This window comes from Salvelinus fontinalis, chromosome 3, assembly GCF_029448725.1.
Source record: "Salvelinus fontinalis isolate EN_2023a chromosome 3, ASM2944872v1, whole genome shotgun sequence".
Taxonomy (NCBI): domain Eukaryota; kingdom Metazoa; phylum Chordata; class Actinopteri; order Salmoniformes; family Salmonidae; genus Salvelinus; species Salvelinus fontinalis.
In genome coordinates this window covers 57,507,612-57,535,524 of record NC_074667.1, presented here as the reverse complement: position 1 = coordinate 57,535,524, position 27,913 = coordinate 57,507,612, and the positions used below count along the sequence as shown (strand labels likewise).

The 27,913-nt window shown below is 45.5% G+C and overlaps 1 pseudogene; it reads right to left on the bottom strand.

The window, feature by feature from the left end:
- Positions 1 to 83: 83 nt before the first annotated feature.
- Positions 84 to 27,846, bottom strand: LOC129851565 (1-phosphatidylinositol 4,5-bisphosphate phosphodiesterase eta-2-like; annotated as a pseudogene).
- Between the last annotated feature and the right edge of the window lie 67 nt (positions 27,847 to 27,913).

Sequence of the window (27,913 nt, the reverse complement as noted above, 5' to 3'; positions counted from 1 at the left end):
GTGGCCATAGCTGGGGGGGAGGAGGGTTCTGGGGGGGGGGGGGGGGGTGAGTCTGAAGCTGCCAGTGCACAGCAGCCCTGCGGTTAACCGCCGGGGAGAGTGGCGAGGCGTGTGGCTTCCATAAAACACTGCGAGAGTGGGCCTTGATCCTTAATGTACTGCAGGGGAGTTGGCTGGCTGGGGTCTCCAGGGTCCGTCTGACTCTGACAGGGGAGGATAGGAATACATGTGTAAGAGTGCTGTTCATTGACTACAGCTCAGAATTCAACACCATAGTACCCTCCAAGCTCATCATCAAGCTGGAGGCCCTGGGTGTCAACCTCGCCCTGTGCAATTGGGTCCTGGACTTTCTGACAGGCCGCTCCCAGGTGGTGAAGGTAAGTAACAACATCTCCACTTCGCTGACCCTCAACACTGGGGCCCCACAAGGGTGCATACTCAGCCCCCTCCTGTACTCCCTGTTCACCCATGACTGTGTGGCCATGCACGCCTCCAACTCAATCATGAAGTTTGGAAATGACACAACAGTAATGGGCTTGATTACCAACAATGACAAGACAGCCTACAGGGAGGAGGTGAAGGCCCTCAGAGTGTGGTATCAGGAAAACAACCTCTCACTCAACGTCAACAAAACAAAGGAGATGATCGTGGACTTCAGGAAACAGCAGAGGTAGCACCCCCCTATCCACATCGAAGGGACAGCAGTGGAGAAGGTGGACAGTTTTAAGTTCCTCGGCGTACACATCACAGACAAACTGAAATGGTCCACTCACACAGACAGTGTGGTGAAGAAGTCGCAACAGCGCCTCTTCAACCTCAGGAGGCTGAAGAAATTTGGCTTGTTACCCAAAACCCTGACAAACTTTTACAGATGCACAATTGAGAGCATCCTGTCGGGCTGTATCAACGCCTGGTACGGCAACTGCACCGCCCTCAAACGCAAGGCTCTCCAGAGGGTGGTGCAGTATGCACAACGTATCACCGGGGGCAAACTACCTGCCCTCCATGACACCTACAGCACCCGATGTCACAGGAAGGCCAAAAAGATCATCAAGGATATGAACCACCCGACTGTTCACACTGCTACCATCCAGAAGGCGAGGTCAGTACAGGTGCATCAAAGCTGGGACCGGGAGACTGAAAAACAGCTTCTATCTTAAGGCCATCAGACTGCTAAACAGCAATCACTAACTCAGAGAGGCTGCTGCCTACATTGAGACCCAATCACTGGCCACTTGAGGCACATGGGCTACTAACATCTTACTACACAACATATACTTAGTATTACTTTCTTAGCTACAGTATACATATCTCCCTGGAATATTACATAATTTATGCAGAAGCATACAATACATTTTTGGACTCACCTTGTTGTGCTGTACTCATTTGAAAAGGAAGGTGGTGCGGTGGTCTTTCGTGGGTAAATTTTGTCATCAAAGTCTTGCATTCTCTGGAGTTATGGTATTTTCAAAACAACTGGAAACTGAAAAAAATAAGGTTGAATTATGATGACGTCATTGATTTTCAGGTCGTAGCTCTAGAAAGAGGTCAGATTTACAATTCCGAGTTGGCTGACCGTTAAAATCTTATTTTCCCAGTCGCAGCTCATTAATTCACGACTTCCCAGTTGTCTTGAATTCACTGGTCAAGTTTTTGCAGTTCCGAGTTAATAGTTGTTTTGAGCGCAGCACAAATAATTTTTCATTGACAGTTTTTCCAATGTTGAATGTTTATCATTTTAAACTTTTTAAATGCGAATGACTCTATTTTAGCCCTTGGCAACGCAGACGCTCGTTGACGCGAGTGAGCAGTGTGGGTGCAATAATTGAATAACATAGATTCCTAAATTTATTTTACGACGCGAGCGGTGTGGTCAGCCTATGACGCAGATCACGCTGCAAGTACTGCCTCTCCCATCTCCTCATTGGTTTATAGAAGCAGGTATCCACGTGCCATCTCCTCATTGGTTTATAGAAGCAGGTATCCACGTGCCATCTCCTCATTGGTTTATAGAAGCAGGTATCCACGTGCCATCTCCTCATTGGTTTATAGAAGCAGGTACCCACGTGCCATCTCCTCATTGGTTTATAGAAGCAGGTACCCACGTGCCATCTCCTCATTGGTTTATAGAAGCAGGTACCCACGTGCCATCTCCTCATTGGTTTATAGAAGCAGATACCCACGTGCCATCTCCTCATTGGTTTATAGAAGCAGATACCCACGTGCCATCTCCTCATTGGTTTATAGAAGCAGATACCCACGTGCCATCTCCTCATTGGTTTATAGAAGCAGATACCCACGTGCCATCTCCTCATTGGTTTATAGAAGCAGATACCCACGTGCCATCTCCTCATTGGTTTATAGAAGCAGATACCCACGTGCCATCTCCTCATTGGTTTATAGAAGCAGATACCCACGTGCCATCTCCTCATTGGTTATACCCACGTGAGTGATTGAAAGACGAACTGTTGCCGGTCGTCGTGGTAATACTATGAAAGTTTAGATGCCAATCACCATATAAGTTCAACGATGAAAAGGCCTGGAAGGAGGAGAGATGACTAGAAACGATTCAGTTGACCGTTTTATGTGTGGATTAATTGTCGGAGGACAATAAGAGGACCTTATGCATTTCAGGTAAAATAACAACCTAATTTTTATATCCCAGGACAAATTACATAGCAACAGCAAGCTAGCTAAATAGGACAAATTAGCTAGCAAGTGCAAGCTAAATTGCCATAACTGTTTCATGCTTTTCGACCTATCCCCAAATTAATGTCATTGGTTCAGAGTTTGTTTTGATATTTTAACCTGTGTGTCGTGGTCACGTTTGGTGTAGGGGGACAAAATATATTTATGTACGATGGCGCACAATGGCCCATGTGTGCATGTGTGCAGCCGGTTTGGGTTCTGTGTCAGAAATAGAACTGATTTCTATTTTAGACCTTGGCAACGTAGACCCTCGTTGGCGCGCGCGAGCGGTGTGGGTGCAATAATTGAATAACATACATCTCTAAATTTATTTTGCAATGCTCGTGCAAGCAACGCGAGCGGTGTGGTCAGCCTATTAGGGGCAATTTTCTCTGAATGTATTACCCTGACGGAAAAAATAACATAAGCGTTTAGACATTCATATAATGCTTTTAACCTTATGTCTGTCAAATTATCCATAAAGACACTAGGTACGTCTATGTATGAGTTGTTTAAGTTGCACCTTATTATTTTCCCAGTATTTACTTTATCAAATCTCTAGTAATCGATTATACACACATAACATTTATCATTCTTTTTTTGTTCATGTCTTCACAGAATCAATATATAACGTACGAAATCTTAGGTACTCACATTAATGAATCACTCCGTTTCCAACAACTCCTCATCCATACACTCCCAGCGGAAACCAAAAACGTTTGTTTCTCGGACGCTGCCCTATGGGAATAATTCTCAATGGTTCTCCAGTCTTCCAGAAATTATACAATAACATCTAGCATTAATAAATGGATCACTAGTCACTATTGTCACGCCCTGACCTTAGAGATCCTTTTTATGTCTCTATTTTGGTTGGTCAGGGCGTGAGTTTGGTTGGGCATTCTATGTCTGGTGGTCTATGTTGTCCTTGTTTTGTATTTCTATGTGTTTGGCCTGGTTTGGTTCCCAATCAGAGGCAGCTGTATATCGTTGTCTCTGATTGAGAACCATACTTAGGTATCCTGTTCCCACCTGTGTTTGTGGGTAGTTATTTTCTGTTTAGTGTGTGTCGTCACCTTACAGAACTGTTCGTTTGTCGTTTTTGTTGTTTTGTTCAGTGTTCAGTTGATTGATTAAAATATGAACACTTACCACGCTGCACCTTGGTCCTCTTCTCCTTCTCCCGACGACGTTTGTTACAACTATATACAATGCAATCTAAATAATTCCACTTTAATAATGTTCACATATCTTACATTACTCATATCACATGTATATACTGTATTTTATATCATCTATTGCACCTTGCCTATGCCGCTTGGCCATAGCTCATCCATATACTTACATGAACATATTCTCATTCTCCCCTTTAGATTTGTGTGTATTAGGTAGTTGTTGGGGAATTGTTAGATTACTTGTTAGATATTACTGCACTGTCGGAACTAGAAGCACAAGCATTTCGCTACACTCGCGTTAACATCTGTTAACCATGTGTATGTGACAAATAAAATTTGATTTGATTTGGTAGGTGTTGGGTCTGGAGAATGACCTCGGGGTGAAACTGGGACTGGGCCTGGGGCTGAGGCAAGGACTGAGGTTGGTGGTGGAGCTGGGGATGGGGCTGGAGCTGTGTGTGGTGTTGGGGCTGATTCAGATGTTCTGACACAGCCTGGGCTGCAGGTTCACTGATAAGCTTTATCAATGGTTTTCCTGTTCTGTCCTCAATCTCAGGTGGGTCAGGCCACTCAGGCTCAAAAGCATGGAAAGACTCAGGCTGGTCCTTCCAGATCTGGTCAGGCTGCCTGAAACGGCTGCATTTGGATCTCTGGTTCTGGACTCTGTGGCTGAGACGACTGAAAAACATCCTCCGGCTCTGGGCTTGTTGCTGTGATGCACGCGTTGGACGCCCCAGAGTTGGAGGGTGGATGACATGCAGATGAAGAGGCCCTTCCTTTTCCTCTCCTTCGGAGAATCACCCTGGATTTCCTCCTCCAGAATTGGCGCCCTGTGAGCTCGCTTTAGTGGTTAACTCTGAGCCCCTCTGTGGAGAAGGCTATGCTTGCAGGCGTCAGCAACATGCTGCAGTTCCCGCTGCTCTCCTGGTATCCACACTTGATATGCTGACGATCCAAATGTCTTCTGTCTGATGAAGTAGAGACTTGATTACTTCATGAAATAATATCTCCAGCTACCTTACCTGGCATCATGCTGATGAAGGCTATGGTCCTCTGTCCAATAATCACGGTCAAAAACCTAGAAAGGCACCAGTGCAATCTGTGATGTGTGAAGGGTGAAGACCAGGGTCTCCTCCCACATGGGGTTGAAACCTGCAATGGCACAGGGAAAGAACAAGACGATTAACCTCAATTGCATTTCCACAACATTTTACGTGCTTTTCATTCAACAGAAATGTAATAGAACATCAAAATGCTTACTTGAATGAGCATCTTCTTCAAATAAATTACAGAAAATAAATAGCTGTTGAAATAGAGCCCTTTCCTGCAGTCAAATGATGCAGTTGCCTCATGGGTGGAATGTTATTCATATTTGTTATAATTTCATAATTAATAAACATAAATTTAGTCTAAACGCCAAAAATCCAGTGTCTCTATGTCAAACAGTTTTGTTATACAGTATTTCAGTCTTCTGTTATGTACTGTATATAAAGTGTAATATTGGGATGCAAACTTAAAATTGAATACGTTTCAACTCTATATCTGACATGGTAGAGGTGTCTACATTTTTTAAGCCCATAACCATGTGTGTGTGATATATACTTTTGTTTCAAAGTAAATTTGTTTAAGACTATCACACACCGTGTGACCCTGATTTAGCCCTCTGCATTAAAAGGTTGGTCAGGTCAATGCTCATCAACATCATCCAACACCCTTGTCTGCTGCTTACAGCAATCAATAGGCAGACCAATAATCTCCACCTCTACAAAAGGATCAATCATCTACAACAACAACAACAAAGAAGAACCATCTTCACATACAACACACGAGTGACAAGACTAAATGCCTTGTAGTATCCTTGGGCTCCCGAGTGGGGCAGCGGTCTAAGGCACTGCATTTCAGTGCTAGAGGTGTCACTACAGATACCCTTGTTCAAATCCAGGTTGTATCACAACCGGCTGTGATTGGGAGTCCCATAGGGTGGTGTACAATTGGCCCAGCGTCGTCTGGGTTTGGCCGGTGTAGGCTGTCATTGTAAATAAGAATTTGTTCTTAACTGACTTGCCTGGTAAAATAAAGGTTCAATAAAAAAAAGAGGTCAATTGAGGTTGTCAGATAGGTCTCACCTCCCCTCAATCCACCAGCAGCTGCTGCCCACTGATGATCTTCAGCACCAGCTGAGTCTTCTTTTGTCCTGGCAGAGGGTCCTCCACTGTAGGGTTAAAGAAACCTGGGCAACACAGAAGGTGACATTCAGCCAGCAAACTCTTAGCTCAAGAAGCAGCTGCTGTATATTTCTAGTGTTAAACTTTATAATCAGTTTGGTCATATGCTTTAATTAAGCGATAAGGCACGAGGAGGTGTGGTATATGGCCAATATACCACGGCTAAGGACTGTTCTTAGCACGACGCAACACAGAGTGCCTGGATACAGCCCTTAGCCGTGGTATATTGGCCATATATCACAAACCCCGGAGGTGCCTTATTGCTATTAGAAACTGGTTACCAACGTAATTAGAGCAGTAAAAAGAAAAGTTTTGTCATACCCGTGGTATATGGCCTGATACACCACGGCTGTATTCAGGGCTCGAACCACCCAGTTTATAAGTACAATTATAAACTGGGTGGTTTGAGCCCTGAATGTTGATTGGCTGAAAGCCGTGGTATATCAGACCGTATACCATGGGTATGACATTTTTTTTTTTTACTGTTTTAATTACGTTGGTAACCAGTTTATAATAGCAATAAGGCTCCTCAGGGGTTTGTGGTATTTAAGTGATAATGCCCTCGAAGCCGGTGTTTGGAGGATAAATTGGCAAACGTGCCAAACAGTGGCTTCGAGGGCATTATCACTTTTATACAACAGGTTACGAACATATTCAAATAATGATTGACAGATTTTAAGTAAAAACATTAATTTGATTAATTTATTCATACTATTTCATCCTTCCACAAGATATAGTCCCAACACAAATCTAGGGTTGCTACCCAAGCCGGCTGGTCGTTCGTTCTATCGGTTTGGTTGCCAGAGATGCGACCCAGTCGTTCAGTCTTTTTGTTCTGTATCTATGGACGCGACCCAGTTGTTTGTTCTAAATGTTCCATTGGCATACTGGCTGGCAACGTTCTTATCCCTTGCTTGCCAACTAGCCAACTACGGCTACTTTACAGTCACGTCAAACAGTGGAGACAGAATAACAACAGTAGCTGCATTTTTCCCCCCGGTGTTGACCTTTTCTGCCTGCCCTGACCCTGAGCCTGCCGTCCTGTACCTTTGCCCCACCTATCTGGATTACTGACCTCTGCCTGCCCTGACCCTGAGCCTGCCGTCCTGTACCTTTGCCCCACCTATCTGGATTACTGACCTCTGCCTGCCCTGACCCTGAGCCTGCCGTCCTGTACCTTTGCCCCACCTATCTGGATTACTGACCTCTGCCTGCCCTGACCCTGAGCCTGCCGTCCTGTACCTTTGCCCCACCTATCTGGATTACTGACCTCTGCCTGCCCTGACCCTGAGCCTGCCGTCCTGTACCTTTGCCCCACCTATCTGGATTACTGACCTCTGCCTGCCCTGACCCTGAGCCTGCCGTCCTGTACCTTTGCCCCACCTGTCTGGATTACTGACCTCTGCCTACCCTGACCCTGATCCTGCTCTTGACTTGTCTTTTGCCTGCCCCTGTTGGATTAATAAACTGGTGTTACTTCGATGTTGTCTGCATATGGGTCTTACCTGAAACGTGATACTCGTCCCTACCCCTACATGTTCATTACTATGGGACAGCTGAAGAACGAATTTGAATATTAAAACAATATTGCAAATGTCGGAGAGACAGACAGCAAGGTTGATAGAAATCTCCGCTGATGAAAAGTAAATGAAAAGAAATGTGAGATAATGTCTACATGCTTATTATAATGGAGATCTTCATAACTTCCCTGCCTTGGCTGATGAGAGAGTGGATTGCGCAGTCAGATGGAAAATAGGTAAATAGGCATTTTAACGTCATAGATTTAGCCAGTGGTAACTTGTGGAATAGACCCTGGCTGGAATTGTCAGCCTGTGTAAAAGAGGCGAAGTCAGGTGCAGGAGAGTAGCGTGATGTAAACAGGCGCACTTTATTAAAGTTCCAAAACTAGAGCACAACATAAATCAAATGCGCTCAAAAACACGGAACATAACAAAAGTAAAGCGCGTAAAAAGACACCACAGCAACATGAAACAATTACACACAAAACATGATGGGAAACAGAGGGTTAAATACAAGTAGCTTAATTGGGGAAATGAAAACCAGGTGTGTATGGAATCAAGACAAGACAAATGGATATATGAGAAATGGAGCAGCGATGGCTAGAAAGCCTGTGAAGTCGATCACCGAACGCCACCCGAACAAGGAGAGGAGTGCTGAAGTAGTGACAGGAATGAGCTTTTAACCAATCAGCATTCAGGATTAGACCCACCCGTGGTACAAATGGCCAATATATCATGGCTAAGGGCTGTATCTAGGAACTCTGCTTTACATTGTGCTTAAGAACAGCCGTTAGCGGTGGTATATTGGCCATATACCACACCCCCTTTGGCCTTATTGCGTAACTATATGGCCTCAACTATACAGCTAGTGGCAGCTACCTGTGTTTTCTAATAGTACCCACCTCTATTCATAAGGGGCTTCAGCAAGTATCCACATTTGCCATTGTTTGAGAACTTGGCTCTGTTCAGTTCAAGCATGCGTGCGTCCCTCTGTTTGGTAATTCAGTGCTACTGAAAATATAAGATAAGATAAACCACAGGAAATACATTTTGGAGTATGAACAAGGCAGTGCGTTTAGATGTTTGCCTCTAAATTGCCTTGTTGAATGCCTGCAAAAAGCAAAGCACTTTTAAGGTATTGTATGAGCAGGGTCTCTTATCCATATGACATCATGTGTTCCAGGAAGGCTGTGGGTTGACGTTGCTGGGGTCCACACGGTATCAGTTGTCTCTGGTTGAAGCGCACCAAATGAGCTGGCTTCAGAGCCATGATCTGGTTCACAATGCTCTCATTGAGGGAAGACACTTGCCAACTGGTCATATACTGTACACTGCCAACCAGAAAACCACATTTCTGTAGGTTCACACCCACTGACAACCAGGAGGTAGAAAGACTCCCATGCTGAAAGAACTTGTGATATCGCTGTGCATGTTGAATGAGGAATAAATTATTTTGTCTGAAAATGGATACTCCTCCCCACCTTGTGTTTCAATGTCATGGACCCAGTCAGCCTTGGTGTACTTAACGAGGTCAAACAGGACTCGGGATAACCTCATTGTCTTCCCTTTCCTGAGGGCGAATAGGGGATGGGCAGACATAGCTGGATGCAGGGGTCAATCTAACACACCATTTTCAAAGTTAAAGTAAATGGTTTGATAATAGTATGTCACATTTGATTGGATTTACTTGTTGTTGTACACATGACCTTCTGTTCCCCCCCTCTAAATGTAAGATATGAACAGTCAGCGTTTAGTGCAACAAGGGTCTTCCAGAAGGGGACATTTGTATTCTAACCAGAGCATGGAAAGATGTTAGAGCGGTAGAACACTGCCAGGGAATCACACAGGAGAGCAAATGTAGGCTGTAGAGGTTTTGTACCTGTGGACAATATGTAAGAAAGGTACTATCTTGTCCCTTAAGGTAAACTATTTGCTCTTTTAAGGACGAACTGCAACGGTACAATTATGTACCTATAAATAATGGTACAATGGATACACCTTACAGGGCACCACTATAGTGACAAGTGTTTGTACCCCTTTAACTTTACTTAATACCCATCCCGGATCCGGGATCCTCCTCATCAAAAAAGCTGACTAGCATAGCCTAGCCTAACGGGACAGGGATATCATATAATATAAGTTTCATGAAATCACAAGTCCAATACAGCAAACGAAAGATAAACATCTTGTGAATCCAACCATAATTTCAGATTTTTTAAATGTTTTACAGCAAAAACACAATATGTATTTCTATTAGCTAACCACAATAGCCAAACACACAACCGCATATTTTCACCATGTTTCCACCGCATAGGTAGCTTTCACAAAACGGACAAAATAGCGATAAAATTAGTCACTAACCAAGAAACAACTTCATCAGATGACAGTCTTATAACATGTTATACAATACATTTATGTTTTGTTCGAAAATGTGCATATTTGAGGTATAAATCATAGTTTTACATTGCAGCCACAATCACAAATAACACCAAAGCAGCCAGAATAATTACAGAGAGCAACGTGAAATACATAAATACTCATCATAAAACATTTATGAAAACTACATGGTGTACAGCAAATGAAAGATAAACATCTTGTGAATCCAGCCAATATTTCCAATTTTTTAAGTGTTTTACAGCGAAAACACAATATATATTTCTATTAGCTCACTACAGTAGCCAAACACACAACGCAATTTACTCCCTACAAAAATAGCTTGCACAAAACCGACAAAATAGAGATAAAATTAATCACTAACCTTGAACAAATTCATCAGATGACAGTCTTATAACATCATGTTATACAATACAATTATGTTTTGTTCGAAAATGTGCATATTTAGAGCTCCAAATCCTGATTATACATTGTGAATACGTAGCATCGATTCACCAGAATCTCCGGAGATATTTTGGACACTCACCTAATCTGACCAAAGAACTCATCATAAACTTTACATAAAAATACTTGTTGTATGGCAAATTAAAGATACACTGGTTCTTAATGCAACCACCGTGTTAGATTTTTAAAAATAACTTAATACCATAACATACAGCTTGCGTTATTGCGAGACAGCGCTCACCAAAACGGCGGAGAATAGGACTCAACATTTTACACAGAAATACGAAATAACATCATAAATGTTTTCTTACTTTTGCTGAGCTTCCATCAGAATGTTGTACAAGGAGTCCTTGGTCCAGAATAAATCGTTGTTTGGATATAGAATGTCCATTTCTTCTGTTAAATTCGCGCCACAATGCTAGCCAAGGTTGCTAACATTCCCATCCTCTCTTGACGCAAAGAACGGAAAACTCCAAAAGTCCCAATAAACGTTGAATAAACTGATAAAACTTGGTTGAAAAAACCTACTTTATGATGTTATTATCATATGTATGAAATAAAATCAGAGTCGGAGATATTCGGCGTGTAAACCGAACGCTTTTCAGAAGACAGTGTCGAGCTCCGCCGCGCGCCTTCTAAGACAAAGAAAATTCCGGACCTGTCACTCCAAAAGCTCTTGTTCGGCCTCAGATCAAGCTAGACACCCCATTCCGCGTATGAAGTGCATGCATATCGATAAATAAAAGCCAGGTGAATAGGCAGGCCCTGAAACAGAGCCTCGTTTTCAGATTTTTCACTTTCTGTATGAGAGTTTGCTGCAAAATGAGTTCTGTTTTACTCACAGATATAATTCAAACAGTTTTAGAAACTTGAGAGTGTTTTCTATCCAATAGTAATAATAATATGCATATTGTATGATCTAGAACAGAGTACGAGGCCGTTTCATTTGGGCACGATTTTTTCCAAAGTGAAAACAGCGCCCCCCTATTGACAAGAAGTTTTTAAGTACAATTCTGTACCTTTTTTTCTAAGAGTGAATGATGATAATGACTACATTTACACACTAGTAAAGGTGGTGAAGGGAGTTTGTGATTTGCATTTGTGCTGGTGAGGAAAGAATAATTTGCATGCTGGAGGGAATGGTGAAGAGGAGAGATGTTAATTTGCATAAACATGATTGGAAAGCGTGGTGTGGTGAAGCGAAGACTGGGTGGGGAGGGAGGGAGTTGTATGAGAGAATCAGCTGACCTTGCGTTTGAAGCTGCCCATGATATACCTGCGTTTCTAGGGTTTGGGCTCATCTGCAGTACCAGCTGTGTTGCCCTGAAATAGTAAAACATATTCCAGATTCTAGATGGCCTGACGACTTAAACTGAATTAATGCTCATTGTTCGCTGCATACTTCAGTCTGAGACTGCCATCATTGATGTCGTTTGTGATGACATCAAAATGGGCTGTTGTACAAAACAAAGTCATCAGCAATTGGACTATCGCTAACCATTCAAAGTATCAAAGCCAATGACACGTTTTCAAAATGCCGCTTTACCCAAGCATGTTCTGGCCCTGGCCCAACCCATCGGTTTCTGGGACCAATCAGAACTGTTAGAATGTTAGAATGTGTCTGAATTCTAGAAATCGTCTGGGAGGTAATCAAATCCAGACTCATTGCGGAGAAGAAACTAATGTATGTGGGCATGGCGGAGCGTTTGGCTGGAGCAAGGACTTTGGGTAGCCAAGCAAGACTCCCTGCAGAAACAATCAGCCACCAACTATCAGCTATCAGCCATCCGCTATCTCACTGTCTGATGGAATACCCAATGGCTTCAGCATCATCTTATGACAGAGCACCTGATAGTATCATGTGGTATAAGACATAGCTACTTTATTAGTCCATGCCAGATGGGAGGGGATCTGTCTCAGCCAGATCCCCCCCATACACTGCAAAACAGCAATCAACTGAAAACGTTCCAGAAATTGGGCTATTATGCCACCTAGAGGGACTTAAGGAACACAACAAATGTCCTGGGATATTTTTACTCTAAACATGTATATTTTGCCCTCAGTCTATTTTAGCCTAAACAGTAGTAACAGTCTTACATCTGTGTTCATCTGGATGTCATCTTCATTCTCATCTTCCTCTTCCCCACTGTCTTCATTCGACACATCCCCTACCTCTGCATCACCATCAATGTTAGCTGGGAGCTTCTTTCCCTACCTTATTATTTCAACAGAAGATGTTCAGTAATGTTATATTTATTGGGGTAACATTTCATGATTTGGAAATTATCGCTATAAAAATGACTGAGTGCTTACATTGGTTGAACAACAAATTGCCAAAGAAAAGATGGCTCTACCTTGACTAGAACTTTTCTTTTCAGGAGCTCTGGGGAGGGCAGCTTTCTGAATTCCTTCATATTGACCGTAGACAGGTCCACCTTGTCCTGGAGTACCTCCATCAGAGACTCAGCCATCTTCTTCTGCTGGGGCACTGTGCAATGGTTCTCTATGGATAGGATAACTGGGTACCTGGGGATGTATGACACAACCATAGAGATAGATACTCTAGTGTTTTAGCATGCAGTGCCATTGAGGACTTTCACCATTTTGAAGTAGTCAACTGGGTTGGACATCCTATGGGTTAAGGAAGGATCACATAATTCCATCCAGGTCATCAGGAGTGATCAGCCAATGAATTATACTTTTGAGCAAACATTCCCCACATCTGGAGGTGGCAGTAAATCGCCAACCTTTGCTTTATACCTGTTCAAACAACACACTCTACGTGGCAGTGTACATGAGTTCAGTTTGTTTACCAACTCATAAAAGTAGTAGAAGACGAAAATGAACTACTTCAAAATGGAGATGGCCTCAATGGTGCTGCACATGCTCTCACATACGCCAGAACGGGACAGATACAATGTTGCATCCTCTAACTATCTCTAAGGTCTCAACATATTGGAATATAAAGTGAGTTGCCCATGAATGGTTTGCTATTGCTATCTATACCTGGGCTGGATATGGTGACAAAATGAAGGTACTTACTGATTCTTTGTAAAGGCATATTTGTTATTGGTTTCAATGAAGTCTTTGAGGAGGATCTTGCATGTCAGTGTGTAGCCATGATAAATAATAGATTCCCTGTCTGGTCCATCCAAGCAGTCCACTGAGAGACACGGTGAGTGAGTGAGTGATCGGGTGAGTGAGTGAGTGATCGGGTGATCGAGTGAGAGATAAAGTGAGTGATGAGGATGGTATGTACTAGTAAGAGAACAGCACTGCAATGTTTTCAGTGGGGAGGCAGTTAAAGGGTCAGGATAGTGCCTAAGCTTACCTTACACACAGCGACAGCCAGCCTGGAGCACGTTGGCATACATGTCTACCCTGGACTCAGACAGAAGCTGGTCCCCTGTCATGTAGGTGTTGTTGGACGAGGCTATGAAGTAGTTACACAAGGGCTGGGTCATGTCCTGGTGCACATGATGGTGGTCTGGGTTAAAGATATCCCCTGCAGGTTGGTGAAACCTTATGCAAGAATTGTGACGCGTGACCTTTCTGTCATTGACATTCTGTTTTGTATTTTGATATTTCTGTGGGCTGTGATACTTAAGTTACAAGTGCTTGTGTCATGAAAATCATTACCATCGATGCCCAGAACTATATTCTGTAGGTTTTGAGCACATTGCTCAAACTGACCCATTATCTCCAGACAATAATCTATGGTGACACCCACCATCTACCACACAGAAAAAGAAGAAAAGAAAAGAGAGAGCAATAATGACTGAAGAATGTAAAAAATATCTTACATATTCTGCTTTAATTCAGTTTTACCTTCTGTTCAATTTCCATGAACCAGACATGGTCATCTGCACGTAGACATCATCTTATAGAAGGTGCAGAATTCTTCAAACGCTAACAAACACTGGTTATCGTCTGTGTCTGCTCCCTGAAAATGGAAATAAAATGTTCATGTTTACGTTTAGGTTTAGGGTTAGGGTTTAGGATTAGGTTTAGGGTGAGAATGTTATGCTGGTGAATGAGGACCCAAAAGCGACTTAACATAAACAGAGTCTTTATTCCAGTCTTAAACAAAACGGTACTCCTGGATATATCTTAGGTGACACCTGCTCACACGCAGCATCTGATGAAGGCAAAAACACGACAGGGCGGAACAAGGACACAGAACAGCAAACATCAAACAAGGATCCGACAAGGACAGAAGCGGAAAACAGAGGGAGAAATAGGGACTCTAATCAGAGGGCAAAATAGGGGACAGGTGTGAAAGAGTAAATGAGGTAGTTAGGAGAATGAGGAACAGCTGGGAGCAGGAACGGAACGATAGAGAGAGAGAGCGAGAGAGGGAGAGAGGGAGGGGGAGAGAGAGGGATAGAAAGAGGGAAAGAACCAAATAAGACCAGCAGAGGGAAACGAATAGAAGGGAAGCACAAGGACAAGACATGATAATCAATGACAAAACATGACAGTACCCCCCCACTCACCGAGCGCCTCCTGGCGCACTCGAGGAGGAACCCTGGCGGCAACGGAGGAAATCATCAATCAACGAACGGTCCAGCACGTCCCGAGATGGAACCCAACTCCTCTCCTCAGGACCGTAACCCTCCCAATCCACTAAGTACTGGTGACCACGTCCCCGAGAACGCATGTCCATGATCTTCCGTACCCTGTAAATAGGTGCGCCCTCGACAAGGACGGGGGGGGGGGGGAGGGAAGACGAACGGGGGCGCGAAGAAAAGGCTTGACACAGGAGACATGGAAGACAGGGTGGACGCGACGAAGATGTCGCGGAAGAAGCAGTCGCACAGCGACAGGATTGACGACCTGAGAGACACGGAACGGACCAATGAACCGCGGAGTCAACTTGCGAGAAGCTGTCGTAAGGGGAAGATTACGAGTGGAAAGCCACACTCTCTGACCGCGACAATACCTAGGACTCTTAATCCTACGTTTATTGGCGGCTCTCACAGTCTGCGCCCTGTAACGGCAAAGTGCAGACCTGACCCTCCTCCAGGTGCGCTCACAACGTTGGACAAAAACCTGAGCGGAGGGAACGCTGGACTCGGCGAGCTGGGACAAGAACAGAGGAGGCTGGTACCCAAGACTACTCTGAAACGGAGATAGCACGGTAGCAGACGAAGGAAGCGAGTTGTGAGCATATTCTGCCCAGGGAAGCTGTTCTGCCCAAGACGCAGGGTTACGAAAAGAAAGACTGCGTAATATGCGACCAATCGTCTGATTGGCCCTTTCTGCTTGACCGTTAGACTGGGGATGAAACCCGGAAGAGAGACTGACGGAAGCACCAATCAAACGACAGAACTCCCTCCAAAACTGTGACGTGAATTGCGGACCTCTGTCTGAAACGGCGTCTAACGGGAGGCCATGAATTCTAAACACATTCTCAATGATGATTTGTGCCGTCTCCTTAGCGGAAGGAAGCTTAGCGAGGGGAACTCAACTCTTAATGATCGGCTATGAAAAGCCAACTGAGATTTATTCCTGATTATTATTTGACCATGCTTGTCATTTATGAACATTTTGAAAATCTTGGCTCTCTCTAATTTTCTCCTTCTCTCTTTCTCTCGGAGGACCTGAGCCCTAGGACCATACGTCGGGACTACCGGCCGTGGTGACTCCTTGCTGCCCCCAGTCCGCCTGGCCTTGCTGCTATTCCAGTTTCAACTCTTCTGCCTGCGGTTATGGAACCCCTACCTGTCCCAGACCTGCTGTTTTCAACTCTTAATGATCGGCTATGAAAAGCCAACTGAGATTTATTCCTGATTATTATTTGACCATGCTTGTCATTTATGAACATTTTGAAAATCTTGGCTCTCTCTAATTTTCTCCTTCTCTCTTTCTTTCTCTCGGAGGACCTGGGCCCTAGGACCATGCGTCGGGACTGCCGCCCGTGGTGACTCCTTGCTGTCCCCAGTCCGCCTGGCCTTGCTGCTATTCCAGTTTCAGCTGTTCTGCCTGCGGTTATGGATCCGCCACCTGTCCCAGACCTGTTGTTTTTCAACTCTTAATGATCAGCTATGAAAAGCCAACTGAAAATTATTCATGATTATTATTTGACCATGCTTGTCACTTATGAACATTTTTGAACATCTTGGCATAGTTCTGTTATAATCTCCACCCGGCACAGCCAGAAGAGGACTGGCCACCCCTCATAGCCTGGTTCCTCTCTAGGTTTCTTCCTAGGTTTTGGCCTTTCTAGGGAGTTTTTCCTAGCCACCGTGCTTCTACACCTGCATTCTAGCTGTTTGGGGTTTTAGGCTGGGTTTCTGTACAGCACTTCGAGATATTATCTGATGTACGAAGGGCTATATAAAATAAAATTGATTGATTGAATGAAATGTGCCGCCTTAGAGAATCTATCGACAACCGTAAGAATCACAGTCTTCCCCGCAGACGAAGGCAGACCGGTAATAAAGTCTAAGGCGATGTGAGACCATGGTCGAGTAGGAATGGGAAGCGGTCTGAGACGACCGGCAGGAGGAGAGTTACCTGACTTAGTCTGCGCGCAGTCCGAACAAGCAGCCACGAAACGGCGCGTGTCACGCTCCTGAGTAGGCCACCAAAACCGCTGGCGAATAGAAGCAAGCGTACCCCGAACGCCGGGGTGGCCAGCTAACTTGGCAGAGTGAGCCCACTGAAGAACAGCCAGACGAGTAGAGACAGGAACGAACAGAAGGTTACTAGGACAAGCGCGCGGCGACGCAGTGTGAGTGAGCGCTTGCTTTACCTGTCTCTCAATTCCCCAGACAGTCAACCCGACAACACGCCCCTCAGGGAGAATCCCCTCGGGGTCGGTAGAAGCCACAGAAGAACCAAAGAGACGGGATAAGGCATCAGGCTTGGTGTTCTTATTTCCCGGGCGATAAGAAATCATGAACTCGAAACGAGCGAAAAACAACGCCCAACGAGCTTGACGTGCATTAAGTCGTTTGGCAGAACGGATGTACTCAAGGTTCTTATGGTCAGTCCAAACGACAAAAGGGACGGTCGCCCCCTCCAACCACTGTCGCCATTCGCCTAGGGCTAAGCGGATGGCGAGCAGTTCGCGGTTACCCACATCATAGTTGCGTTCCGATGACGACAGGCGATGAGAAAAATAAGCGCAAGGATGGACCTTATCGTCAGAATGGAAGCGCTGGGACAGAATGGCTCCCACGCCCACCTCTGAAGCGTCAACCTCGACAATAAATTGTTTAGTGACGTCAGGAGTAACAAGGATAGGAGCGGACGTAAAACGCTTCTTGAGGAGATCAAAAGCTCCCTGGGCGGAACCGGACCACTTAAAGCACGTCTTGACAGAAGTCAGAGCTGTGAGAGGAGCAGCCACTTGACCGAAATTACGAATGAAACGCCGATAGAAATTAGCGAAACCGAGAAAGCGCTGCAACTCGACACGTGACTTAGGAACGGGCCAATCGCTGACAGCCTGGACCTTAGCGGGATCCATCTGAATGCCTTCAGCGGAAATAACAGAACCGAGAAATGTGACAGAGGAGACATGAAAGGCGCACTTCTCAGCCTTCACGTAGAGACAATTCTCTAAAAGGCGCTGGAGTACGTGCTGAACATGAATCTCGAGTGACGGTGAAAAAATCAGGATATCGTCAAGGTAAACGAAAACAAAGATGTTCAGCATGTCTCTCAGTACATCATTAACTAATGCCTGAAAGACAGCTGGAGCATTAGCGAGACCGAACGGCAGAACCCGGTATTCAAAATGCCCTAACGGAGTGTTAAACGCCGTTTTCCACTCGTCCCCCTCTCTGATGCGCACGAGATGGTAAGCGTTACGAAGGTCCAACTTAGTAAAGCACCTGGCTCCCTGCAGAATCTCGAAGGCTGACGACATAAGGGGAAGCGGATAACGATTCTTAACCGTTATGTCATTCAGCCCTCGATAATCCACGCATGGACGCAGAGTACCGTCCTTCTTCTTAACAAAAAAAAACCCCGCTCCGGCGGGAGAGGAAGAAGGCACCACGGTACCGGCGTCAAGAGAAACAGACAGATAATCCTCGAGAGCCTTACGTTTGGGAGCCGACAGAGAGTATAGTCTACCCCGAGGAGGAGTGGTTCCCGGAAGGAGATCAATACAACAATCATACGACCGGTGAGGAGGAAGGGAGTTGGCTCTGGACCGACTGAAGACCGTGCGCAGATCATGATATTCCTCCGGCACTCCTGTCAAATCACCAGGTTCCTCCTGAGAAGAGGGGACAGAAGAAACAGGGGGGATAGCAGACATTAAACACTTCACATGACAAGAAACGTTCCAGGATAGGATAGAATTACTAGACCAATTTATAGAAGGATTATGACATACTAGCCAGGGATGACCCAAAACAACAGGTGTAAAAGGTGAACGAAAAATCAAAAAGGAAATGGTCTCACTGTGGTTACCAGATACTGTGAGGGTTAAAGGTAGTGTCTCACATCTGATACTGGGGAGAAGACTACCATCTAAGGCGAACATGGACGTGGGCTTCCCTAACTGCCTGAGAGGAATGTCATGCTTCCGAGCCCATGCTTCGTCCATAAAACAACCCTCAGCCCCAGAGTCTATCAAGGCACTGCAGGAAGCAGCCGAACCAGACCAGCGTAGATGGACCGACAATGTAGTACAGGATCTTGATGGAGAGACCTGAGTAGTAGCGCTCACCAGTAGCCCTCCGCTTACTGATGAGCTCTGTCTTTTACTGGACATGATATGACAAAATGTCCAGCAGAACCGCAATAGAGACAAAGGCGGTTGGTGATTCTCCGTTCCCTCTCCTTAGTCGAGATGTGAATACCTCCCAGCTGCATGGGCTCAGTCTCTGAGCCGGTGGAAGGAGATGGTTGAGATGCGGAGAGGGGGAACACCGTTAACGCGAGCTCTCCTCCACGAGCTCGGTGACGAAGATCTACCCGTCGTTCTATGCGGATGGCGAGTGCAATCAAAGAGTCCACGCTGGAAGGAACCTCCCGAGAGAGAATCTCATCTTTAACCTCAGCGTGGAGTCCCTCCAGAAAACGAGCGAGCAACGCCGGCTCGTTCCAGTCACTGGAGGCAGCAAGAGTGCGAAACTCTATAGAGTAATCCGTTATGGATCGATCACCTTGACATAGGGAAGCCAGGGCCCTGGAAGCCTCCTTCCCAAAAACTGAACGATCAAAAACCCGTATCATCTCCTCTTTAAAGTTCTGATAATCGTTAGTACACTCAGCCCTTGCCTCCCAGATAGCTGTGCCCCACTCCCGAGCCCGACCAGTAAGGAGTGATATGACGTAGGCGATCCGAGCTCTCTCTCTTGAGTATGTGTTGGGCTGGAGAGAAAACACAATATCACACTGGGTGAGAAAGGAGCGGCACTCAGTGGGTTGCCCAGAGTAACATGGTGGGTTATTAACCCTAGGTTCCGAAGACTCGGAAGACCAGGAAGTAGCAGGTGGCACGAGACGAAGACTCTGAAACTGTCCTGAGAGGTTGGAGACCTGAGCGGCCAGGGTCTCAACGGCATGACGAGCAGCAGACAATTCCTGCTCGTGTCTGCCGAGCATTGCTCCCTGGATCTTGATGGCAGTGTTGCGAGAATCCGTAGTCGCTGGGTCCATTATTGGTCGGATCCTTCTGTTATGCTGGTGAATGAGGACCCAAAAGCGACTTAACATAAACAGAGTCTTTATTCCAGTCTTAAACAAAACGGTACTCCTGGATATATCTTAGGTGACACCTGCTCACACGCAGCATCTGATGAAGGCAAAAACACGACAGGGCGGAACAAGGACACAGAACAGCAAACATCAAACAAGGATCCGACAAGGACAGAAGCGGAAAACAGAGGGAGAAATAGGGACTCTAATCAGAGGGCAAAATAGGGGACAGGTGTGAAAGAGTAAATGAGGTAGTTAGGAGAATGAGGAACAGCTGGGAGCAGGAACGGAACGATAGAGAGAGAGAGCGAGAGAGGGAGAGAGGGAGGGGGAGAGAGAGGGATAGAAAGAGGGAAAGAACCAAATAAGACCAGCAGAGGGAAACGAATAGAAGGGAAGCACAAGGACAAGACATGATAATCAATGACAAAACATGACAGAGAAGAGTTGGGTTTAGGGTTAGGGTTAGGGTAAGAAGAGTTGGGTTTAGGGTTAGGGTTAGGGTTAGATTGGGACAGTGCTTTTGCTGCTGGTTAGATTTATGTCACTGTTTGTCTAAGATAAACACAGAAAACAAATCCTCTAAAGAACACAACTACTAATACACATTCTACTTGCTCAGCCACTGACTGACACAAAACAACACTGTGTTTGACATGAGGAGTTAAGATAGACAGAAGACAGGTAATGTAATGGAACACACTGCACTCAAAGTGTCTCAGCATGGATTACTGGAGCATAATGCTGAACACATACAGTTTTACAACGACAGCCATCTGTTATTTTCAGCGGTGGCCATATGCCCTGGGCTTCCTCTAGCGTGCTCCTCCTGTACAGCGACCAACCTGCGCTCTCTCAAGGTACGGCTAGGAAACTCTATCCCCTGGGCTTCCTCTAGCGTGCTCCTCCTGTACAGCGACCAACCTGCGCTCTCTCAAGGTACGGCTAGGAAACTCTATCCCCTGGGCTTCCTCTAGCGTGCTCCTCCTGTACAGCGACCAACCTGCGCTCTCTCAAGGTACGGCTAGGAAACTCTATCCCCTGGGCTTCCTCTAGCGTGCTCCTCCTGTACAGCGACCAACCTGCGCTCTCTCAAGGTACGGCTAGGAAACTCTATCCCCTGGGCTTCCTCTAGCGTGCTCCTCCTGTACAGCGACCAACCTGCGCTCTCTCAAGGTACGGCTAGGAAACTCTATCCCCTGGGCTTCCTCTAGCGTGCTCCTCCTGTACAGCGACCAACCTGCGCTCTCTCAAGGTACGGCTAGGAAACTCTATCCCCTGGGCTTCCTCTAGCGTGCTCCTCCTGTACAGCGACCAACCTGCGCTCTCTCAAGGTACGGCTAGGAAACTCTATCCCCTGGGCTTCCTCTAGCGTGCTCCTCCTGTACAGCGACCAACCTGCGCTCTCTCAAGGTACGGCTAGGAAACTCTATCCCCTGGGCTTCCTCTAGCGTGCTCCTCCTGTACAGCGACCAACCTGCGCTCTCTCAAGGTACGGCTAGGAAACTCTATCCCCTGGGCTTCCTCTAGCGTGCTCCTCCTGTACAGCGACCAACCTGCGCTCTCTCAAGGTACGGCTAGGAAACTCTATCCCCTGGGCTTCCTCTAGCGTGCTCCTCCTGTACAGCGACCAACCTGCGCTCTCTCAAGGTACGGCTAGGAAACTCTATCCCCTGGGCTTCCTCTAGCGTGCTCCTCCTGTACAGCGACCAACCTGCGCTCTCTCAAGGTACGGCTAGGAAACTCTATCCCCTGGGCTTCCTCTAGCGTGCTCCTCCTGTACAGCGACCAACCTGCGCTCTCTCAAGGTACGGCTAGGAAACTCTATCCCCTGGGCTTCCTCTAGCGTGCTCCTCCTGTACAGCGACCAACCTGCGCTCTCTCAAGGTACGGCTAGGAAACTCTATCCCCTGGGCTTCCTCTAGCGTGCTCCTCCTGTACAGCGACCAACCTGCGCTCTCTCAAGGTACGGCTAGGAAACTCTATCCCCTGGGCTTCCTCTAGCGTGCTCCTCCTGTACAGCGACCAACCTGCGCTCTCTCAAGGTACGGCTAGGAAACTCTATCCCCTGGGCTTCCTCTAGCGTGCTCCTCCTGTACAGCGACCAACCTGCGCTCTCTCAAGGTACGGCTAGGAAACTCTATCCCCTGGGCTTCCTCTAGCGTGCTCCTCCTGTACAGCGACCAACCTGCGCTCTCTCAAGGTACGGCTAGGAAACTCTATCCCCTGGGCTTCCTCTAGCGTGCTCCTCCTGTACAGCGACCAACCTGCGCTCTCTCAAGGTACGGCTAGGAAACTCTGACACACGACATCACATCCTTCATACTAGCTCCAAGCTAGGATTGGAGATCAAGTTGTCAGGCCAGGATCTTTGACCCATAAAACCCGTTTGGAAAAGTCTTGTCATCAGTAAAACCCTGTTTCTGACTTTTAAAGTCTCCTAGGGCAGTGGTTCCCAACCTGTCTTCTGACGGGGGCATACGTCATTTGTTGTTGTTATTGTTTAAAAAAAATCATTTTTAAAATACTGCTTTTCTTTAAAAGATAATATTACAGTTGGGAGTAAAATGCTATTATTAGCAATTTGCATTAGTTTTCACAATACAAATTGTTTATAATAATAATAGGCCTTTAATCTGTTACATTCACTGATAGAAATGACTCTAAATTTACCAGCCAGGATGTTTAATGGAAAGAAATTTGTGATTCTGCTATGGTCGTCCTCATGAGTTATGACAGTGATTTGCTGGGTACATTGTGTGCAGAACCATGTAAGGAAACCTGAAACGCAAGCTCTTCCAAAATAGTTATAAGAGATGCTGGGTTTTGTTTTATATATATTTATCCACATGATAAATATAATTATCTTCTGTAAAACTACTGTATTGTAATGAGAAACATTGAGATACCCCAGATCTTGGATCATCTGAATATGATCTTATCTTAAACAGCTCTCTGACTTTCTGCCTGGGTAGGTTCACCTTGAGTTTGTGGATCAGCTGAAGAACCTCTCCAAGGCTCAAATTGCCATCCCCGTTTTTGTCTGCCTCTGAGAAGGTTTGTTGTAACCATGTGGAATAAGAGTTAAGGATGAGACACGGAGACCAGTGACCAATGACATCAAGACATTACTTTTAGTGTGTATCAAAATGCATCCTATGTGACATGACATCCCTGGAATTACATGTGTTGCTACACATGATTTTTCACTAATGTTGGTAAGTATCCTAATCTAATCAAAGAACCACAGGCTGATGATATTCAGGTCCTATTCTATTTGTCAAATGTGTGTATTCATTGCTCTTTTAGGGCGGTCTATAGTCTATATTCACCAATTGTTCATGAGGCTACAGGTGCCCTACGAGTGACATGCTCCACAGTAACAGAGTAAAGGATATTGGTCCCTTTTGCGTTGTCTCTTCGCCAGACTGTCTTCGGCACTGATGCCAGCCATGGGGTTATTCAGGCCAGTAATCCAGGTGTGGGCCTCATCTCCAGGTCAAGAGACTCCACATGGTCGCCATGGTAAATACTGAAGCAGCAGTTGGGGTCAAAGCGGCTGTCGGCATAGCGCTGGAAGATCTCAGATCTCTTTCCGTCACACGCCTCATAGATGGATTTGGGAGTGGGGAGAAACAACATTAAAATGAACGGGAATGAAATCCAGGTCGTTATTGTAAAATAGAATGTGTTCTCAATGACTTACCTGGTTAAATAAAGGTAAAGAAAATAAAAATAATAATACAGCAGTAAATGATCTGTAATAACCGATTTCATCAACCCGGACTCAGGAATAGATGTAACATAGTAAACAAAAATCCAGGACATTCAAATGATTATGATATGTTATGGTACGTATTAATTTGTGGATGTCCATCATTCATTTCGTATGATATGTTTCGAAATCCAAATTGTAAAATATGTTACGAATTTGCAATACGTATGATTATTACGAATTCCAATTTGTTGTACGAACGTTAACTAGGTGGCTAATGCTAACATTAACTAGGTGGCTAACGTTAGCGAGGCTAGGGCTTAGGGTTAGGGGTTAAGGTTATGGTTAAGGTTAGGATTTAGGTTAAAGGGTTAAGGTTAGGGTTCTGGAAAGGGTTGCAAGTAGCTAAAAAGTAGTAAGCTAATCATCTAAAATGCTAAAGTTGTCCGTGATGAGATTCAAACACACAACCTTTGGGTTGCTAGATGTTCCTGTTATACACCTACCCATCCACCCCAACCAACACACCATCCTTTCATTTCTGCCTTAACTAACCTTCTGTCTTATGTAACCATACTAAACATAACATATCATTCTGGTCTAATCTATATGAGTAATTAGGTGGTAGCTAATACACACATGCAGTATCGTCATTTGCACATTGAGTATGGAATTGGACTGGTAAATGGTTGCATGTAGACAAAGTGGAAATACAAGAGTATTCCTCAAGTACTAGGCTGAAACCCTATCTGAAACATTCCTTGTGTGACTCACTTTAAGCCTTGCTTCCTGGAGGACGTCCAGCGGATGCAGGACTTGTGTTCATCCAGGTAGAAGAACCTGACCAGCCGCATATTCCCTTTCAGTTTGGTCATCTGGGTGCCAGTCTGCATGGTGCACATACACCTCTCCGCTGCAGACAAGCCACAGGGAGGGAGGAACACATTCACCTCTCCGCTGCAGACAAGCCACAGGGAGGGAGGGACACATTCACCTCTCCGCTGCAGACAAGCCACAGGGAGGGAGGAACACATACACCTCTCCGCTGCAGACAAGCCACAGGGAGGGAGGAACACATTCACCTCTCCGCTGCAGACAAGCCACAGGGAGGGAGGGACACATACACCTCTCCGCTGCAGACAAGCCACAGGGAGGGAGGAACACATACACCTCTCCGCTGCAGACAAGCCACAGGGAGGGAGGAACACATACACCTCTCCGCTGCAGACAAGCCACAGGGAGGGAGGAACACATACACCTCTCCGCTGCAGACAAGCCACAGGGAGGGAGGAACACATTCACCTCTCCGCTGCAGACAAGCCACAGGGAGGGAGGGACACATTCACCTCTCCGCTGCAGACAAGCCACAGGGAGGGAGGGACACATACACCTCTCCGCTGCAGACAAGCCACAGGGAGGGAGGAACACATTCACCTCTCCGCTGCAGACAAGCCACAGGGAGGGAGGAACACATACACCTCTCCGCTGCAGACAAGCCACAGGGAGGGAGGGACACATACACCTCTCCGCTGCAGACAAGCCACAGGGAGGGAGGAACACATTCACCTCTCCGCTGCAGACAAGCCACAGGGAGGGAGGAACACACTCACCTCTCCGCTGCAGACAAGCCACAGGGAGGGAGGAACACATACACACACGTGGTTAACATCAGATGGCCTTTGTGCTCATACAGTACAGATCTTTCTATCCCTGTACTGTACTTTTGTGCCCTAAAAGAATAGCATTTGGGCCCACCATTACAACAACAAAAAAACATGTCAAATTTGCAGTTTCACATGTGAACATCTAATTTTCACATGTGAAATCACTTTTTCACGTGAAATAGCTGTTTTCACATGTTGAGCTTAAATTCACATCTGAAACTATATTTTCACATGTATTAAATTTAGAGTTCACATGTTAACACCACCCTTTCACATGTAAGGAGAAAAACTTGTTTTCACTTTATGTGAATGGCAGTTTCACGTGAAAAACTTTCTCATGTGAAAATGTCATGTTCATTTGTGGAATTGCAAGTTCACACGAGCATTAGTGAGGTTGAGCACTGATGTTGGGCGACTAGGCATGGCTCGCAGTCAGCATTCCAATTCATCCCAAAGGTGTTCGATGGGGTTGAGGTCAGGGCTCTTTGCAGGCCAGACAAGTTCTTCCACACCGATCTTGAGAAATCATTTCTGTATGGACCTCGCTTTGTGCACGGGGCATTGTCATGCTGAAACAGGAAAGGGCCTTCCCCGAACTATTGCCACAAAGTTGGAAGCACAGAATCGTCTAGAATTTTATTGTATGCTGTAGGGTTAAGATTTCTCTTCACTGGAACTAAGGGATCTAGTGTAACCGATGTGAAACGGCTAGCTAGTGAGCGGTGGTGCGCTTTAATAGCGTTTCAATCGGTGACGTCACTCGCTTTGAGACCTTGAAGTAGTGGTTCCCCTTGTTCTGCAAGGGCCATGGCTTTTGTGGAGCGATGGGTAACGATGCTTCGTGGGTGATTGTTGTTGATGTGTGCAGAGGGTCCCTGGTTCGCGCCCGGGTCGAGGCGAAGGGACGGACTAAAGTTAAACTGTTACACTAGCACAAACCATGAAAACAGCCCCAGACCATTATTCCTCCTCCACCATACTTTACAGTTGGCACTATGCATTCAGCCAGGTAGTGTTCTCCTGGCATTTGCCAAAACCAGGTTTGTCTGTCTGACTGCCAAATTGTGAAGCGTGATTCATCACTCCAGAGAACGTGTTTCCACTGGTCCAGAGTCCAATAGTGGCGAGCCTTACACCACTCCAGCCGACGTTTGGCATTGCACATGGTGATCTTAGGCTTGTTTGCGGCTGTTCGGCCATGGAAACCCATTTCATGAAGCTCCCGATGACCAGTTCTTGTACTGACGTTGCTTCCAGAGGCAGTTTGGAACTCGGTAGTGAGTGTTGCAACTGAGGACAGATGATTTTTACACGCTTCAGCAGTCCCGTTCTGTGACCTAACACTTTGTGGCTTAGCCGTTGTTGCTCCTAGAAGTTTCCACTTTACTATAATAGCACTTACAGTTGACCGCAGCAGCTCTAGCAGGGCAGAAGTTTGATGGCATCCAATGACAATGCCACATTGAAAGTCAGTGAGTTATTCAGTAAGCCCATTCTATTTAAAAAAATGTAACCTTTATTTAACTAGGCAAGTCAGTTAAGAACAAATTCTTATTTACAATGCTGCCTAGGAACAGTGGGTTAACTGCCTTGTTCAGGGGCAGAAGGACATATTTTTTACCTTGTCACCTCAGGGATTTGTTCTAGCAACCTTTTGGTTACTGGCCCAGTGCTCTAACCACTAGGCTACCTACCACCCCTATTGCCAATGTTTGTCTATGGAGATTGCATATACACCTGTCAGAAACTCATTTGAAGGGTTGTCCACATACCTTTGTATATATAGTCTATTCAATTAGCGCTGTCAGTAAAATTTGAAATTTCAGTGCAACATTTTTTTAAATCAAATTTTCGGAATGCGTTCAAAATGCACTGAAAACATCCAACAAAAATTAAAGCTCAGTTTGAGCAAATTATGCTTTTCACTTGAATTGTTTCCTTTTTTGTAAGGGTTTATACAGATGTAAGATCTTAATTTGATCAACCTGTTGCAAAGGCACTTTCCTGCAATGCAGGAAATGACAAACGTGTAGTGTATTTAAAGTTTTAAAAGGCTTCTGAAGTTTGTAATTTCCACCTTGAACATATTTTGCTCCAACATTGACTAATTGATTGATTGAGTCTACTGTAGGCTTATCTACAGTTGACTTTGTCTATAAAACTGAACTGGCTTCCATTAGGACCTTCTGTCCCATGGGCCGTGACATGTTTGTATAGTATGTATGTTTTGTATTGTAATGTTGAGCATGACAGTAAGAGCAGGTAACCTTCCTCAGCGATCTGGAGTAGAGAGAGACGTGCTGCCCGCTCGTCTGTATCACTCAGTATAATCTCCAAGCATTGTCTGGAGTCCATACCCATCATCTATGCATGTTACCTGCATTTTCCCTCTGTTATGATGGGAACCCACAGATTGTTGGTGGTAATT